Consider the following 18,691-nt stretch of genomic DNA (forward strand, 5'->3'; position numbering starts at 1 on the left):
CACAGGGATGAACATGAAGTGTTGATCAAGCAACTTCAATTTGTCCGGAGAGCGTATGAAACAGTAGACAATTTTCCTACTAATGAAATTCATTAGGCAATAGTCATGACACATAATAAAAAATGCTAAAGCTATTTATTCCTATGAAAACTTTAACCAAAGTGTGGAAGAACAACTTTCATTTATATCACACCTTTCACAACTGCAGGATGTCCCAAAGTGCTTTATAGCCAATGAAGTACTTATGAAGAGTAGTCATTGTTATAATGTAGGAAACGTGGCAGCCAATTCACACACAGCAAGGTCCCACAAACAGCAATGTGATAATGACCAGATAATCTGTTTTAGTGATGTTGGTTGAAGGATATGTATTGGCCAGGACACTGGGGAGAACACCCCCGCTCTTCTTCAAATAGTGCCATGGGATCTTTAACGTCCACGTTTAAGGTCTCATCCGAAAGACAGCACCTCCGACAATGCAGCACTCCCTCAGTACTGCACTGAAGTGTCAGCCTGGATTTTGTGCGCAAGTCTCTAGAGTGGGACCTGAACTCACAACCTACTGACTCAGCAGCGAGAGTGCTACCACTGAGCCACAGCTTACACCTGAGACACAAAAATGGCCCATATTTTCCTGGAGACTTGGAATGGCACACCTACTGCATAGGATTTGACTTGCACCATACAAGTCCCAGGATATTATGGCATAATTCAGTTATGTCATTACTCATGGGCCGCCAAAATTTCCTGGGCCATTTACACCATTTCCCCTGCCTTAACAGTTAATTAGATTTAGCTTCGCCCCCACCCCCCCCCAATTAAAATCGATGACGATTCCGCTGAATGAACGTTACTTTGATTGCCGCTGCCACGTAGACTGTTAAATAATGGGGTTGATGTGCTAAGTATGTTTGGTAAAAAAGCTGTTTAGTGAATTTATACATGGCACTGCCTAACATCTGCACGAGAAGCTTCACTTAAAAGTAGGAGAAATCTCGAATTAAACTGCCACTAAATTTGAATCAGTTTGGACAAGCCTTTTTTGTCACTTTTTAATGCATTTCCAGGTTATGAAGTAGTTTACTGCTCTCCATGGACTTGTTTGTATCGCATTAAGTGGAAACGCGATCCTGATGTGCAGAAGGGCTGGCTCTCAATAATAAATCTCTTTGGCTGCTGATCTACCCCACTGTCCAGACTGCCGAGACAAATGCTTTTATCCTGATTAATCTGAACAAGTACTTTTTCGGAAAGAGTCAGGCAGAATTCCAGTTTTGGTCACATTTTCTAAACAAAAAAGGCAAAACCAGCCAAATGTCCAAGAAATCTAATGATGAAAATAAATGGAAATGGGACTTTTAAAAAAAAAAATGCAACATCTTGTTTACCTTCTCCAGCTAGTATTAAAAGTGAGAAGAAATCTTCAGCTAAGCTCAACGTTATTCTAAATCCCAACAGTAAATAATATTTATTCATTTTGTTTGATAGTCCATTCTACGTAGAATGGACTAACAGTCACTGGAGTATAAGAACATAAGAAATAGGAGCAGGAGTAGGCCATACAGCTCAGAGCCTGCTCCGCCTTTCAAGATCATAGCTAATCTTCGACCTCAACTCCACTTTCCCACCCGATCCCCATATCCCTTGATTCCACTAGAGTCCAAAAATCTATCTATCTCAGTCTTGAATATACTCAACGACTGAGCATCCACAGCCCTCAGGGGTAGAGAATTCCAAAGATTCACAACCCTCGGAGTGAAGAAATTTCTCCTCATCTCAGTCCGAAATGGCCGACCCCTTATCCTGAGACTATGCCACCTAGTTCTAGACTCTCCAGCCAGGGGAAACAACCTCTCAGCATCTACCCTGTCAAGCTCTCTCAGAATCTTATGTGTTTCAATGAGATAACCTCTCATTCTTTTAAACTCCAGTGGGTATAAGCCCATTCTACTCAATCTCTCCTCATAGATCAACTCTCATATCCCAGGAATCAATCTAGTGAACCTTTGTTGCACCGCCTTTAAGGCAAGTATATCCTTCCTTAGATAAGGAGACCAAAACTGTACACAGTACTCCAGGTATGATCTCACCAAAGCCCTGTACAATTGCAGCAAGGCTTCCTTACTCTTGTACTCCAATTCCCTTGCAATAAAGCCAACATACCATTTGCCTTCCTAACTGCTTGCTGTACCTGCATGTTAAATGTTGGTGTTCAGAGAGATTTGGGTGTTCTTGTACACGAAACACAAAGTTAATAGTTTCTCATCATTTAAAAAATATTCTGTTTTTCTATTCTTCCTAACAAAGTGAGTAACCTCACATTTCCCCACATTATACTCCATCTGCCACCTTTTTGCCCACTCATTTAATCTGTCTCTATCCTTTTGCAGACTTTGTATCCTTCTCACAGCTTACTTTCCCACCTAGCTTTGTATTGTCAGCAAACTTGGATACATTACACTCGGTCCTCTCATCTAAATCATTAATATAGATTGTAAATAGTTGAGGCCCCAGCACCGATCCTTGCGGCACCCCACTAGAATATACCCTGAACTAAGTGCTGGTCAGATTCATAGCATCAATAGCATTCTCCACAATTCATTTTTTTGTATAAAGAGCAAAAGTGCTTGAAAGAAGCTTACTTTTTTAAAGGCTAATGTAAAATCCATTCGTTCTGATGGCAAACAGATTTTTAAACCCCAATTCAAATGTCTATTATTGCATATCCATAAGCACAATGCGTAAACATAAATGCAACACCTGTCCTTTATTAGGTTAAAAAATTAAATCAAGACAATTTTATATCAAGCTCTGATCAGGGTTGGTGTTTGCCTTGTGGGGGCCCCATGCAAAGGTTCGGTTTGAGTCCCTACATTTTACTAGACAATAACACTAATCACTACCGACTTAATCTGGTGTCAAATCAGTGTCTGAGAAGAGAAAAGGATTCTCCGGAAGGGTCTCCACCCAAAACATTAATCGGTCACCTCAAATACCGACTGGGCTACTGCATAAATTCCAGCATTTATTGGTTTAAACTGCAAAGAGTTGAGTTCTAACTAGCCTGTATTTGTTTTAGTCTGATTCATTTTGACAGACATTCCTTAAATGAATGAGCACGAGTGTCACCCAGCAGTGTGAAAAAGGAGGAGGTGGGGAACTCCCCAACAGCATGGAAAGGGAGGGAAGATACATATGGAAACAATGTCACCCGAGCACAACGCAACGCCATCAAAGCTCTCAAGACCAACCACAACATCGTCATCAAACCAGCAGACAAAGGAGGAGCCATCGTCATACAGAACAGAACGGACTATTGCAAAGAAGCATACCGACAACTGGACAACCAGGAACACTACAGACAGTTACCCGCAGACCCGACCAAAGAACACACCCATCAGCTCAACAAACTGATCAAGACCTTCGATCCAGACCTTCAAAACATCCTACGCACTCTCATCCCACGTACTCCCCGCGTGGGAGACTTCTACTGCCTCCCAAAGATACACAAAGCCAACACACCCGGACGTCCTATCGTATCAGGCAACGGAACCCTGTGTGAGAACCTCTCTGGATACATCGAGGGCATCCTGAAACCCATCGTGCAGGGAACCCCCAGCTTCTGTCGCGACACTACAGACTTTCTACAAAAACTCAGTACCCACGGACCTGTTGAACCAGGAACACTTCTCACCACGATGGACGTCTCGGCACTATACACCAGTATCCCCCACGATGACGGCATCGCTGCGACAGCATCAATGCTCAACACCAACAACAGCCAATCTCCAGACGCCATCCGACAACTCATCCGCTTCATCCTGGATCACAATGTCTTCACCTTCAATAACCAGTTCTTTACCCAAACACACGGAACAGCCATGGGGACCAAATTCGCACCCCAATACGCCAACATTTTCATGCACAAGTTCGAGCAGGACTTCTTCACTGCACAGGACCTCCAACCAACACTATACACCAGATACATCGACGACATTTTCTTTCTATGGACCCACGGTGAGGAATCACTAAAGAGACTACACGATAACATCAACAAGTTCCATCCCACCATGGACTACTCCTCAGAATCAGTTTCTTTCTTGGACACACGAATCTCCATCAAAGACAGGCACCTCAGCACCTCACTCTACCGCAAGCCCACGGACAATCTCACAATGCTCCACTTTTCCAGCTTCCACCCTAACCACGTCAAAGAGGCCATCCCCTATGGACAGGCCCTGCGAATACACAGGGTCTGCTCAGACGAGGAGGAACGCGATGGACACCTACAGACGCTGAAAGACGCCCTAGTAAGAACGGGATATGATGCTCGACTCATCGATCGACAGTTCCGACGGGCCACAGCGAAAAATCGCGTAGACCTCCTCAGAAGACTAACACGGGACGCAACCAACAGAGTACCCTTCGTCGTCCAGTACTTCCCCGGAGCAGAGAAACTACGCCATGTTCTCCGCAGCCTTCAACATGTCATCAATGATGACAAACACCTCGCTATGGCCATCCCCACACCTCCACTACTCGCCTTTAAACAGCCACCCAACCTCAAACAAACCATCGTTCGCAGCAAATTACCCAGCCTTCAAGAGAACAGCGTCCACGACACCACACAACCCTGCCACGGTAACCTCTGCAAGACATGCCAGATCATCGACACAGATACCACCATCACACGAGAGGACACCACCCACCAGGTGCACGGTTCATACTCCTGTGACTCGGCCAACATTGTCTACCTCATACGTTGCAGGAAAGGATGCCCCAGAGCATGGTACATTGGCGAGACCATGCAGACGCTGCGACAACGGATGAACGGACACCGCGCAACAATCGCCAAACAGGAGGGTTCTCTCCCTGTCGGGGGAACACTTCAGCAGTCATGGACATTCAGCCACCGACCTTCGGGTAAGCATACTCCAAGGCGGCCTTCAAGACACACGACAACGCAAAATCGTCGAGCAGAAATTAATAGCCAAGTTCCGCCGCACCCATGAGGACGGCCTCAACCGGGATCTTGGGTTCATGTCACACTACACGTAACCCCACCAGCGAACAAATGTTATCTGTTTTTAATATAACGGGTCATTGACTGTCTTCCTTCTCTCTCTCTCTCTTTTTTTTTGGGGGGTTATATATTCAGTGGCCTTTTAGATGACACCTTTCTGTCTGCTCACTGTGATTGCCTTGGCAACGGGCAGTAATCACCAGGCATTGTTATGTGATCTTAAAATGCGAAGGATTCGAAATTGTCATTTCCACACCGCCTGAGGAAGGGGAAAGCCCCCGAAAGCTTGTGGGATTAAAAATAAAATCGTTGGACTATAACTTGGTGTTGTAAAATTGTTTACAATATGGAAACAAAGGTAGGGAGGGGAGGGACACAAGGGGATGGAGAAAGGAAAATTCCCCAGAAGCTTGGAGGCTGCTTCCTACAATTAACTCTCCTCACATTTTCAGAAAACACATCATACTCCATGTTACTGATTGTAAATTACAATGAGTGGCGAAGAGAGAGGCAGGAGAGCCGTGCACTGAACTCAGCCCCTACATCCCTCCAGCGTACTGCCAGGATGTGAGCAGCATGTCCTGCCTGGAATGCATTACATTTACATTTTATACACGGACTGGTGGCAGCTCTTCCTCGTAGGCATGTCCGTCGGCAGAGGCGAAGAGTTGCTAGGTGGCTCGACCATCCAAAGCCACGTAGCTGGTGCTGCTCATCAGAAATCACAGACCTGCTCACTGTGCAACCCACCCAATTGCACAGGGCTCCAATGCTGCCCCTGGCTCTGGTTCCATTAATCAGCTCCAAATAAAGAAAACACCTGTTTACAAAGAACTTCTCCTTGACAGACTTAAATAGACCTCAATATAGGAATGTAGTACACACTACATAAACAAAATATGGTAGCTTTTCTTTGCTCCTTATGCTGTCTGAGTAAAAACTAAATAGGGCTAGAATATCAATTAGTGACATTGTGCTAAGTTGCTTTAAAAGATGCTGCATATTTTTGATGCAAGTTTAATGGGCCAAATCTTGCTGCACCAGGCCATCTTGCAGTGTTAGACATTTTCCAGCACCCTTCAGCTTGAATATAATTCGCTCTGTGTGGAAGTGTGAGCTGATATGACACAGCAAGGGCAATGGGGCATCTGGCACCATAGTGAACAGGACTAACACGCTATCTCCTTAACCAGCGAGATTTAAGGATTGAGAAAGAGGAACGACGGAAAAGGAAGGTGAATTAGAGTCAAGTCAGGTACGGAAAGAGAATTAAAGAGGGAAAGAAAGATTGGATTGAGAGAAAAGAGGGGCAGAAGAAGTAAGAAATCATTTTTAAATTTCAAATCTCAAAGAGTTTACTACATGAGACTCAACAGTTTAAACTGATTCCTTTCTGGGCCGGAGAGATTGATCGGCATTGCATTAACAATCACGTCATTAAAAGGGCACTTACGCTGTTAATTATGAGCCCTAACTTTCTGCGGCGATTTTAATGGCAATTAGTGTGGAAATCCAATAAGTTCTTAAAAATAACAGGGAGACTAAGGGCAAGATGCCATTTGTATGAGGAAAATGGCGGAGCGTTGTAAATTGACCAGCAAGTTCTGGAGATTCACAACTCACGGTCTAGCTCTTCATCCCCTGAACTTGCTGGCCGATTTCCGCATTAATAACGGCATGTGTCGTGAACTCACCGTTATTTTTCCAGGAAGACTTGGCCCAATGTCTTGTGTTTTTTCTAAATTTTCTGCATTAATGTCTCCTGCCATAATAAATGAGAAGTGCCCACTGTGGATTTTATTCAAGTCCTGCTAATTCTACAAGGAAGCAAGATTTTGATAATATTAAATCACATATAAACTGCAAAAACAAAGAGTTTCAGTGTTATTTGTCAGAATTAAGTGTTGGACAAACAAGCATACTATGGTCAAGCTACTTGTACCATTACAATAATGGCAGTACTTTGTTATCTTGTAAATCTGTTTCAATCATAAAAGTAGCCCTATAAGCTGATAAGCATCTACTGGGTACCATAATCAAGAGTTTCTGCATTGAAAGTGCTCTGCTGTCAACAGAATAGGTAAATTCAGTGCCACTACCCTGATTTCTTAAATCACAGGGACAACCTTTGGAGGTGTGGAAAATGCAGGGCTGCTTCCTCCAACAAACAGAGGGTGTTGAATGCTTTTACATCATTCAAGACCCTCACACATGCCATTAGTCACCAAAGCATGGATCTTGTGCAGCTGGCTGCAATCCGAAAGTAAAGCTACTTTTACATTAGTGGGCATCACTTTAGTGCCGCTACTTAATGGGTCTTTCCTGGCTGCTGATCTTTACAAGTCCCAGCAGTTCTACATTCAGCTTATCAGTAAGCAGCATAAAACCTGCACTTTGGGAACCTTTGGCATCAGCATGGGTCTTGCATATGTTAAAACAACTAAAAGGTGCCAGTTTCCAAAGCCAGCAGCCTAGACCAGCTAAAAACAGGTCCTCCACCAAATTATCTTAGTGCACCCTAACACAGTTTTACATTTGACTTTCAGCTGGTTATGTAACACCTACATTTCAACAAAAGGTAGCACTGACAATTCTTGTACAATTTAAAACCAGTTAAGATCACCAGCAGTATGTTGGTAGGAGACACTCAGTGATAACACGTCTCCACTTGAGCTCAGCATCAATGTAAAAACGTTACAAGAAATGCATTTACACAGGTCCATTTCAGACCTAGCAACAACCCAGAGCAGCGATATGTGTCTGCGCTGTTACATTTGGCTCTGCCTCCTTCCAAGGAAAAGAAAATGTCCATGTGATGCTTTAACACAAAATGGAAATTAACAGTCAAAAACACAGGTGCCGGTCTTGCATTGCTAACAGAATACTTCAACATCAGAGTTAAAACTCGACTTGACTTATGACCCAAGACTTTGGTCTTGGGGCATTCATGGAATATTTGTAATAGCTCACAGGATAATCATGTAGTATGTTGGAACAGATGTGAAAAACAGCCAGATTGTCATAGGACAGATGTACACCATAACGCTAACCAAGTCATGAACAAAATTCTCCGTGACTGTGACACAAAATCCCTAGTCTGCTCTGCAGAATTCGACACATTTGTCCATACAATCCTCCTCCAACGCCTTTCCTCTATCCTACTCTATGGGACTACCCTCAGTTGGTTCCATCCTTACCTATCCAAACATGGCCAGAGCGTTCTTTCCAGAGATCACATTGTGAGGGTGGGATCAATCCTGGCCCCCTCCTCCCCTTTATCTACATGCTGCCCCTTGTCAACAACATCTAAAGATATGGGGTCAGCATCATTGTATAGTGACGGTACCCAGCTCTACCTCTCCACCACTTCACTCAATCCCTGTACTGCCTTTGTGCTTATCCAACAGAGTCTTGGATGAGTCTTAACTTCTTCCAGTTAAATATTGGGAAGACAATGCCTAGTTTTCAGCCCCTCACCACAAACTCCACTCTTTTGCCACTGACTCCATTCCCCCTCCCAGGCCACTGTCGCAGGCTGAACCAGAAGGTTCACAATTCCAGCATCCTGTTCAACCGTGAGATGAGTTTATGACCACATATCCTCTCCGTCACAAAGACCATGTATTATTATCTCTTAACATCAAACATTTCCGCCCCATGCCGCTGAAACCTTTATACAGGTCTTTGTCAATTCCAAACTCGATTACTCCAACATTCTCTTTGCCGGCTTCACATTGCTCCACAAACTCCAGCTAATCCAAAACTCTCCCGCTAGAATCCTATCATGCACCAAGTCCCGCTCATCCATCATCCCATACGTGTTGAGCTACAGTAGCTCCCGGTTCCCCAACACCTCAAACTTAAAATCCCTCTTCGGGGATTTGACAAAAATAACTAGATCATCATCGAAGAGTCCACTTGGAAATTGAAAATATTGATGATGCAGAACTGCACCAATCATCTGAGTAATAGGACCTTCATACTTCACTTTAACTGGAACCAGCACAGATCATTAACATACTTTGCACATTTCTGCTGGATCCCAAGACGACAATTTACCAAGAGTACTGCTAAAGTAAAGACGAAAAAAAAGTGTCCATAATATAGGGAAGTACTAACTTTGGGTCATGTCTTTTACCAACACAATAGTAAATTGCTAATTAATGTAGCACACAGCACATGGAGAGTAATTCACTTACGTAATCTTACTACACTACTGGCCTGAGACCATGAGCTTCACAGGCAAGCCCTGTTACATAGCATGACGGTGAATCACGCTTTCGCTGTCAGTCAAGGACTCTGCACGTGCACAGCTCCACTCCCAGCCATTGAATTCTTCATGTTTTGAGTGTGCAGGCAAGGGATCTGGCTTTGTCAAAAAAAAAAATCTACTTTTGTTTGGAAAGTGCCAGGAGTTTTCTAAAAGGCATTCGATAAGGTGCCACGTGAAAGATTACTGCACAAGAGCTCATGGTGTTGGGGATAATATACTGGCATGGATAGAGGATTGACTAACAAACAGAAAACAGAGAGTCGGGATAAAAGGGTCATTTTCAAAATGGCAATCTGTAACTAGTGGGGTGCCGCAGGGATCAGTGCTGGGGCCTCAACTATTTACAACATATATCAATGACTTGGATGAAGGAACAGAGTGTCTTGTGGCCAAATTTGCTGATGATACAAAGATAGGTGAAAAGGCAAGCTGCGATGAGGACACAAAGTGTCTGCAAAGGGATATTGACAGGTTAAGCGAATGGGCAAAAATTTGGCAGATGGAATATAATGTGGGAAAATGTGAAGTCATCCACTTTGGGAGGAAAAATAAAAAAACAAAATAATATTTGAATGGAGAAATACTACAAAATGCTGCAGTAGAGGGTTCTGGGTGTCCTCGTACATGAAACACAAAAAGTCAACATACAGGTGCAGCAGGTAATCCGGAAGGCAAACAGAATATTGGCCTTTATTTCTAGGGGGATGGAGTATAAAAGCAGGGAAGTCATGCTACAACTGTACAGGGTGCTGGTGAGACCACACCTGGAGTACTGTGTACAGTTCTGGTGCCCTTATTTAAGGAAGGACATACTTGCATTGGAGGCAGTTCAGAGAAGGTTCATTAGGTTGATTCCGGGTATGGAAGGGTTGTCTTATGAGGAAAGATTGAACAAGTTGGGTCTATACTCATTGGAGTTCAGAAGAATGAGAAGAGATCTTATTGAAACATACAAGATTCTGAGAGGACTCGATAGGGTAGATGCTGAGAGGATGTTACCCTTCATGGGGGAAATTTAAAACTAGGGGGCATATACTCAGAATAAGGGGTCGCCCGTTTAAGATGGAAATGAGGAGGAATTTCTTCTCCCAGAGGATCATGAATCTATGGAATTCTTTACCCCAAAAAGCTGTGGCGGCTGAGTCATTGAATACATTCAAGGCGGAGTTAGACAAATTTTTGATCATCAAGGGAGTCAAAGGATATGGGGAAAGGGCAGGAAAGTGGAGTTGAGGTAAAAATCAGATCCGCTATGATCTCATTAAATGGTGGAGCAGGCTCGAGGGGCCGAATGGCCAACTCCTGCTCCTATCTCTTATGGTCTTATGGAGATCCAACAGATCCCCTAAGCATTTTATAAACCAATCTTGGCATCGCACTGCACACTGTATCAAGCCCGAACTAGGAGAAACATCTCAGAGTCAGATTAGGACCCGACTCAAATTACACAGTCACTTTGGTGTCACTGAAAACCAGATCCACAGTGCAGCAACACCTAAATGGTCATACAATTACACCCCTGGTGCTGTCAGGAAGCGTGCAACATGTTTGCCCTTCAAACCCATGGATTATATCCTTCCTGTCACTGATTATTTTCCACATCCCACTGCTTCCCATTAGCAAATCTATTCATCCTCATTATTACTACAAAAAATTCTTTGTACAGGGAAATACACTTTGAAATATTCCACCACTTAATTCATACCACTAAGAAACATTGTGCATACTAAAGAGCAAAACTAATTTCACTTTTAATTGATATCATCCTGCTTCCATTTTATTACTATTATATGCAGTGCGTTTAGCTGACAAATCACACCATGCTCTTTCACTGAACTATCATTCCTGCACCAAACTAATACAAAAGATACTCAAAGGTCACAAAGCAAAAAGAATACTGAACAATATCAGCAATACAATAAAATTATTCAATTCCATTGTCTTTCAACGTAACGCCAACAGAACTTAAATGTGTGCTTTCCCAATAAAAATTACTGCGTCAAGTATTTCAAAGCAGCGTTGTAATTTCCAAACTAATAACATTGGATCTAAATAAGTTTACAACAAATGTTTGCATTAAATTTTGGAAGTTATTCCAGTTCATCCAACTTTCCAAAGGGGATCCAAGAATTCAATCCAGAATGGTTTCTGCAGTTAAAATGCAATTACATCTTTCTAAAAATCTTTACATCATCACAAAATAAAACAATATCTAGTAAATTATGGACATGAAATATTACTCATTGTTCCTCCCCATATGGTACTTTATAATTCATCCAAACAGTGGATTCTCACTATTAAAAAGGGATCACTCAACAACTGACTTTTCTACGAACCATGATCAACGTTCCATTTCTAAAAGTGACAGCCAGTCTTTTGTTGCATCTTTTATGCACTAAATAATTAATCACAAATGGACTTTTTGCTCTAGTGGTGTCATGTGTGGTTATGCCTCAGTTTACAAAAACAAGAACAGAAACAGAAAATTCAGGAAATACACAGGTCAGTCAGCATCCGTAGAGAAGGCAAGTTAGCATTACATGTAGAAATCTACAGAACTAAAAAGATAAATAAGCGTTGTAGAAATGGAAAAAGGGGCATATCAAATTACATTCTCAGAGGCAGTTAATGGGTTGAATGATATGCAACTTGCTTAAAAGGAAAGGCAAGAGATTATTCAATGATATAAAAGATCATGAGTGAAGCAGAGAAGAGACATTTACAAAAGGACCAAAAGATATCAATAGCTAAGATGGTGAGAGGCCCACCCAAGGCAAAAGGGTGAGAGAGGGGAAATTGGGATAGAAAACCTGTAGATGCAAATCTAAAATAAAAAATAGGAATATTGGAAGCACACAGTAAGTATGTCAACCCCACAAGGTGAAACAACAGGCTAACAGCAAGGATGGATAAACCCTCCCCACCCAAGAGCTGTGTTCTGACAAAAGATCGACACTGGATTGTCAACCTACCTCTACTTCCCCTTGATGCGAACAAGTTCATCCCCATCACTGCCTACTGTAAAGAAATGAGATGGGGTGGGGGGTATAGCTAAGTACTGAAGTTATTAAAGCCTATGTCCAAACAGAGAAATTGACAGAATAGGAGGGAATCTTTACAGGAAGTGGAATGGGAAGAAGCATACTCTAGGTGGTAGTGGGAGTCAGGGGGCTAGTAATAGATGGCTATGGAAACCCAAAATTAGCGAGACAGTCAGAGCCAGAGCCAAGTACATCCAGGAAGGGAAGAGTCAAGAAAAGGACCACATGAAGATGAGGGATGAGTCAAAATTGGAAACATAACTAATGAAATTTTCACGATCAGAGCAAGTGCAGGAAACAGTACCAACACAACCATCAATGAAACAGCAGTGGAGGGGGAGGAGTTCTGAGCTTTTTTTTTTAAATCTATTCTTGGGGTGTGGGTGCTGCAGTCATGGTTGGCATTTATTGCCCATCCATTGTTGCCCTAAGAAGGACTAAGTGAGAGCAGAGTCAACTACATTTGTGTGGGACTGGAGTCACATATGGGCAGACCAGTTGAAAGTTAGGAACGTGATGTTTGGCATCAGCCAGGTATTAATGTTAGGGTATCCTAACTCGCACCAAGTCCCCTTCACCCATCGCCCCTGTGCACGTTGACCTACGCTGGCTCCCTGTCCATCCCTCCATGGCCTCAGCCCTCACTACCTCTAACCTCCTCCAGCCCTACAACCCTCCGAGATCTCTATGCTCTTCCAATTATTGCCTCTTGCACATCTCCGATTTTCATCGCTCCATCATTGGTGACCGTGCCTTCTGCTGCCTAAGTCCTAAGCTCTTGAATTCCCTCACTAAGCCTCTCTACCACTCTCTCCTCCTGTAACACACTCCTTAAAACCTACCTATTTGACCAAGCCTGTCCTAATATCTCATGTGGCTGGGTGTCAGATTTTGTTCGATAACACTCCTGTGAAGTACCTTGGGATGTTTTACTACGTTAAAGAAACAATATGAATTCAAGTTGTTGTTGTTGTTAGAAGGAAGTATTACAAGTTCAGAGAGAGGTAGAGTGGAGCAAAAAGAGTAGATAAATTAATATGGCCGATATTACAGGGGCAGTTCTTTGTGATATTTTTCCAATTTTCTCCACCTTTGTCTTTTTCCATGGTGGGCCTCTCTGGTTCTTTTGGATTTTCTTCTTAAAATGTCTTTTCACTGCCTCACCAAGGCAATCTTTACATTAAAAGAAAATCAGAAGATTGTTAGATAATCAAAACAAAATCTGTTAACTTCCTCTCAATGATCGGAGTAATTTTTTTTTTGAGTGAACTAAAATGCTTATTTTCAGTTCTCAATTCTGAAGAGCTCTATTGAAATATTGACTCAATTTCCTCAAACTTTTCAGCATAACAATGGCATAAGAATGGTGCAGCGCTTTTTTTTCCAAAGAAATTCAAGCGTAACTGATTTATGCTGGTTTTACTCAAACATCAGTAAACTCGAATTTCCTTGATCGTTTGCGCCGCTTCCGAGATACGTCCGCAGAAGCCTATTGCCACTCATTAACGTAGCTCCACCCCCTGCAAAAGACCGGCTCACGCGGGTTTCGTGGATTTATGTTGTAATGCGCTGGCATAGACTTATGCCCCAAAATTTAAGCGCAGCACAGCCAGAAGTCATCTAATATTGGCATAACAGATTTCTGGAGTTTGATAGTGATTTTCTTTGCAATTTAAAAAAAATTCTTACCGAGACCTGCACTATACTTAACAAAATCCTTAGTGTACCTGAAATTTATCGGCAGCCAGCAACCCTGGAACTCCACTAAATGCCTCCTGATCGAGGATTAAAATGCCCTCCTGGAGGTATCCTGCATCTCATTGCACAGTGCACTTGATAATCTCCTGGTTATACTACTCAATTTGTATTGATGCACACCCAAAGAACAGTTTTGCATTCAAGCACCAGTGGTAGCATAACTGCATCCTTAACCAGCAATGCATTGCTACCATAGTATGAGAAAATATGCTATTTTAACTTGCTCCATTCTAATTTTGTTTTCTCCCCTCCTTGCAACATTCCCTTACCAGGACAACATACTGGCTGTTGTTTGCAGGCTTCATTGCTTTTGTGATCTCCACGAGAAAGTATGTGAAAAATGAATGATTGAGATCGGGAACAGCAATGATCACAGGTTGCAAAACTGGTGATACTGCATAGTGGAGCGCTGTCCAAGTGTTTCATTACCACATACTGGTTGCAGCAATACACCTGTGGTTCATGCCAGCCAGCAAAATATCAACTCACTATGCCCTCACTCCCCCCAAAAAACATTTTAAAAGGTGCAACTTGGGAGAAGTTCTGATTTTCAAATAATTAAACTATAGATCTTCAGTCCTAGTCTTCATGGAAGCAAACCAGAGTCACATTTCTGTGCTTAAAAATACTTTTTTTTTTAAGTAGTAGTATTTAAGGATAGTAAATGACACACAATGTACTGTAGAACAAAAACATCTCATACATTTGAAGAGTACAATTTAGCAATGAAATGACTGTACCTGTATGTCTCAAGTTCAAATATATATGTGCATAACTCCAATTCAGCTATTGTCTTGGTATTACTGTAGTTTGTAGACATGAACAAAAACACTGAAAAACTGCTTAGGTCGTTCATTGCAAAAACTAGGCTATTTAGAACAAATCAAACCAAACCAGGAGCCAAGGTTCAAAATGGAAAAAAAGAGAACAAAATATAACCTCCGATAAAGTAAAATCATCGATGGAAAGACTACTGATAATCAGTATTTCCAAGAGAAAGATGTGTCCTTAATACTTCACATTATTTGCGTTGCTCTCAACAAGTGCAATTTATAGCAACATTTATGCTTTGCACCAAACGCAGATAAACTACTTCTGTGAAACATCACACACAGTTCTGCAATACCATCCTATCCAGTCATGACTAATGTGTAGTCATTACTTGCCACAGCTGTGAAACACCTATTCCTATATTCAAGAAAAATGCTGCAACCTTACCAATTGAATCAATCACACATCCTTACTGTTTAAAAACAAAAAGAAACTTATACTTCTGTTTAAATAGTCCTTATGTTCCCATTCCTCATATTTTTCACAGACCTTCTTAAATGTTGGAATTTGGCATCTGCTTGCTGGTCTAATTGCAACGAGGGTACAACTACTCCCAGCCAGATTTACGGTCCCATAAACTTGAAATCAGCATAGTGTAACTTGCTGCTGGAATTTTTTTTGAATGTGACTTTTACTTCCCTGAGGAAGATGAAAAATAAATTTATACCAGAATGACCTATAATCATTCAGATTAATTAAATTACTCTTTTTATGGCCTTAGTTCCTTTTCCCTCAGCATTTTATAACATTTTCTTCAGCAATTCTTTTGCTGAAGGATACTTAACTGATTTGCAAAGCACTGAAGTATAGCAACATTTTACAGTGACAATATATAACTATGAACTAGCCTGAGATAGGGTTTTATACCCTCAAATATAACATTTGATGCAGCTCTTTATATCTACATGCCACGCTTCTAGGAATTCTATAGAAGTATCCCCAACTGACATCTTTACCATTACTTCTGAAAATAAGTTGTCAAACATTAAGCAGTACATATTGTAAACCAGTCATATTCCTTCTGAAAATTGTAATATTAGTTATGTTATATCTGGAGGTGAAACATTCCAATCAACTGAAATAACCTTTTGTCCCACATTACACCACAATCATGTTCACATTGTATGTTTCATAATGATAAAAATACAGTTGCATCCTTAAACAATAGGTTATAGAAACATGTGGGGCAAATGCAGGCTGTAATCCAATTAAAGAGGTTGGTATGACATTTACAATCTGAGAGAGCAGAGCCCAAGCAATTTAGGGCAGAATCTGTACATTTCTGAAAGATAGGTTTAGCCAAAACTGATTTGTCTCATCATCTTAAATGTTACAAAAGATAAGTACCTATACATATTCAACATTTAGGATGCTGGGGTACTTTGAAATATCGCACTTGCCCTTAAACAAAAAAAAAAAATCACAGCAAGCTTTCTAAAGCAGTTTTGAAAATAAAATTGTACTCCAAAGTTCTGAATCAATATTATAAAGATTAAAATCTCAAAATGCCTTATCTGGTAACCCCAACATTGCATTAATTATGTTGTCATCACTTGTTTAAAAAAGCCCGGATTGCTTTAAAACAGATGACATCTGCTTTGTATATTCAAACAAGTGTGTTATTCAGTATTGACTAATCTGACATTGCTCCTCGTACGAAGGTAAACAACCTTCACCCAAAACATCTGTCCATGTAGACAGAAAAGCTACGCCCACGCCCTACTTGTAAAATTGCATCCTGTTCCTAGTTTGTCTCCACCTCAATCCTAGTCATCTGAACAGACTTATATAGTTGGGAAGGGAGAGAGTCAATGTCCACCTATATTTTGTAGCACGTTCTTACCTTTTTATTTGCGAAGCTATGCCTACTGATCCTATTATAACCCTATTCCTCCAGTGACCTCATGCACAAACCGGACACACCCAAAATTATCATTCTATCACATAATCCAAACACATCTGACCGCAATGTCCTCTTTCCATTTACATGCCGCACCAATCCTCGCCAAACTCCCTCACGCCGTGTAGGAGCACACGCCAGCCTCCCAGTCACATTTGGCCGTGTAACTTCTGTCCTCGCCCCAATATCTCCCCCAGATAGCATGATAAAAGTGGCTATAGATGGATATGTACATACATTTCTAGTGGAGGTAGATTGTGAGCGAGTGTTTTCCCGACTCTCGGGTTCCTCAATATTATTACGTGCAAGTCTGACGAAATTAAAATTATGAGTCCATCCGTATTATGATTCCAGGGAAGAACCCACACTGTAACCACAAAGCAAACCCTCCCATCGACCAGCTGTTTTGAGCATACCATTGCCATTAGACACCACACATAAGGAATGGTGTAGGTAGGCTACTGTGAACAGAAGCACGGAATCCCTTTACAGGTGATTGTTATATCTACCTTAATCAAATTACAGTCCCGACCTCTAAGTCTCCCTAATCGGGGATATTTAAACAGCACTCTGATGTACCAGCAGCACGTCGGATTCTTTGAAACATTCACTACAAATAAATGACCACTCGTTTTATATCATCGTTCTCTTATCTAACCCAATTCGCAAACATCACAAAACAAGAAAAGCCCCCGTCTTTAACCTCACCTTAACAAAAGCATCCACAAGGCTGACAAACAAAAGACGAAGCGCAGGATGGAACGGGGAAAGATTAATGATTTCTGACATGTGGGCTTGGCGTTTTAATTCCATGAATCAGAAGAAAATCAGCCCGATAATTAACACATTCTTCGCTGTCTCCGAGCGCAGTCCCGGCTCGCGGACACTCTGCACAAAACCAAACTCGTTTCCAGGCATGAAAGTAACAGCTGCAAATCTGGGGGGTTTGGGCACTCAGTTAAAAACCTCCTCATCGGTGAAAGGCAGAAAACGTGCAGGCGGCATATCCTGACTGAAGACACCCCTTCTAACTCACGGTGTTTCCTTTTGTTACAGGGAATGCAGGCTCGCCTGACAATACCTCTCAAGCACGGAACCCCGTGCAGTCCCACCCATGCTCGTGCAGTAACCTGAACGCTTCGTTCATTTTCCACCTACTTTTCCCGGATGAATCGGCCAACACAATAAAGAGCCAGCCGCAAATGTCATCACAACTGGAGAAATAACAAAGAATTCCTTACCAACAAATTCCACCCAACCGTGCAGCAACGTCCATATTTTTTTCCCCTCTTTCTTCTTTACAAAAGGATTCAGTTTAACAATTTCCTCTCACTGCAGGTGACATCATCCTGTTCTACCCCATAGAAGACAGCAGCGGGTTTAGTGCGCATGATTTGTAAACGCATTGCACGGTGGGAGTTGTAGTTCATTTCCCGGCTCGGGTTTGACAGACAGCGACAGCCAATCAAATAGAACTACAATTCCCAGGGTAAGCGGCGCAATGGGAACGCCTACTTAATTGCAAAGGCGGTTGGTATTGGGTGTAGATAAGGGGCTGGCTCGGGATGGTAGCCCTGCCTCCATTGGCTGTGTGCGCGGCTCGGCTCCGTTCTTGCACTGGTTACAATGTCGCTCACGTGCGGTTACTTTGTTTGTTGAACCCGGGCGGTTCGAGGTCCGCGCGCGTCACACCTGGTGAAGCAGATCGACAGGGTCGCACTCACCGCCTGCTCAACGTGCAGTGTATGCTGGAGTTTCACACGGAAACTTCGGTTCAAACGGCAATTGATTCATTGTTAACAAAAAACTAGTCCGGTAATTCAGTGGTATGTTTTAAAATTCTTGTGCTGTGATCGCGCCTGGCG

General features: G+C 42.2%; 1 protein-coding gene across 2 annotated transcripts in view; it reads right to left on the reverse strand.

Annotated features, from left to right (window-relative positions):
• Nucleotides 1-18,190, reverse strand: part of daam1a (dishevelled associated activator of morphogenesis 1a) — a 178,348-nt gene extending 160,158 nt beyond the window's left edge. For both annotated transcript variants that reach the window (XM_067991525.1, XM_067991524.1), the window contains exon 1: nt 18,068-18,190. The gene's annotated coding sequence lies outside the window, so the exon portion shown is untranslated. The remainder of the gene's footprint in view (nt 1-18,067) is intronic.
• Nucleotides 18,191-18,691: the final 501 nt, after the last annotated feature.

This window comes from Heptranchias perlo, chromosome 10 (genome assembly GCF_035084215.1).
Source record: "Heptranchias perlo isolate sHepPer1 chromosome 10, sHepPer1.hap1, whole genome shotgun sequence".
Lineage (NCBI taxonomy): Eukaryota > Metazoa > Chordata > Chondrichthyes > Hexanchiformes > Hexanchidae > Heptranchias > Heptranchias perlo.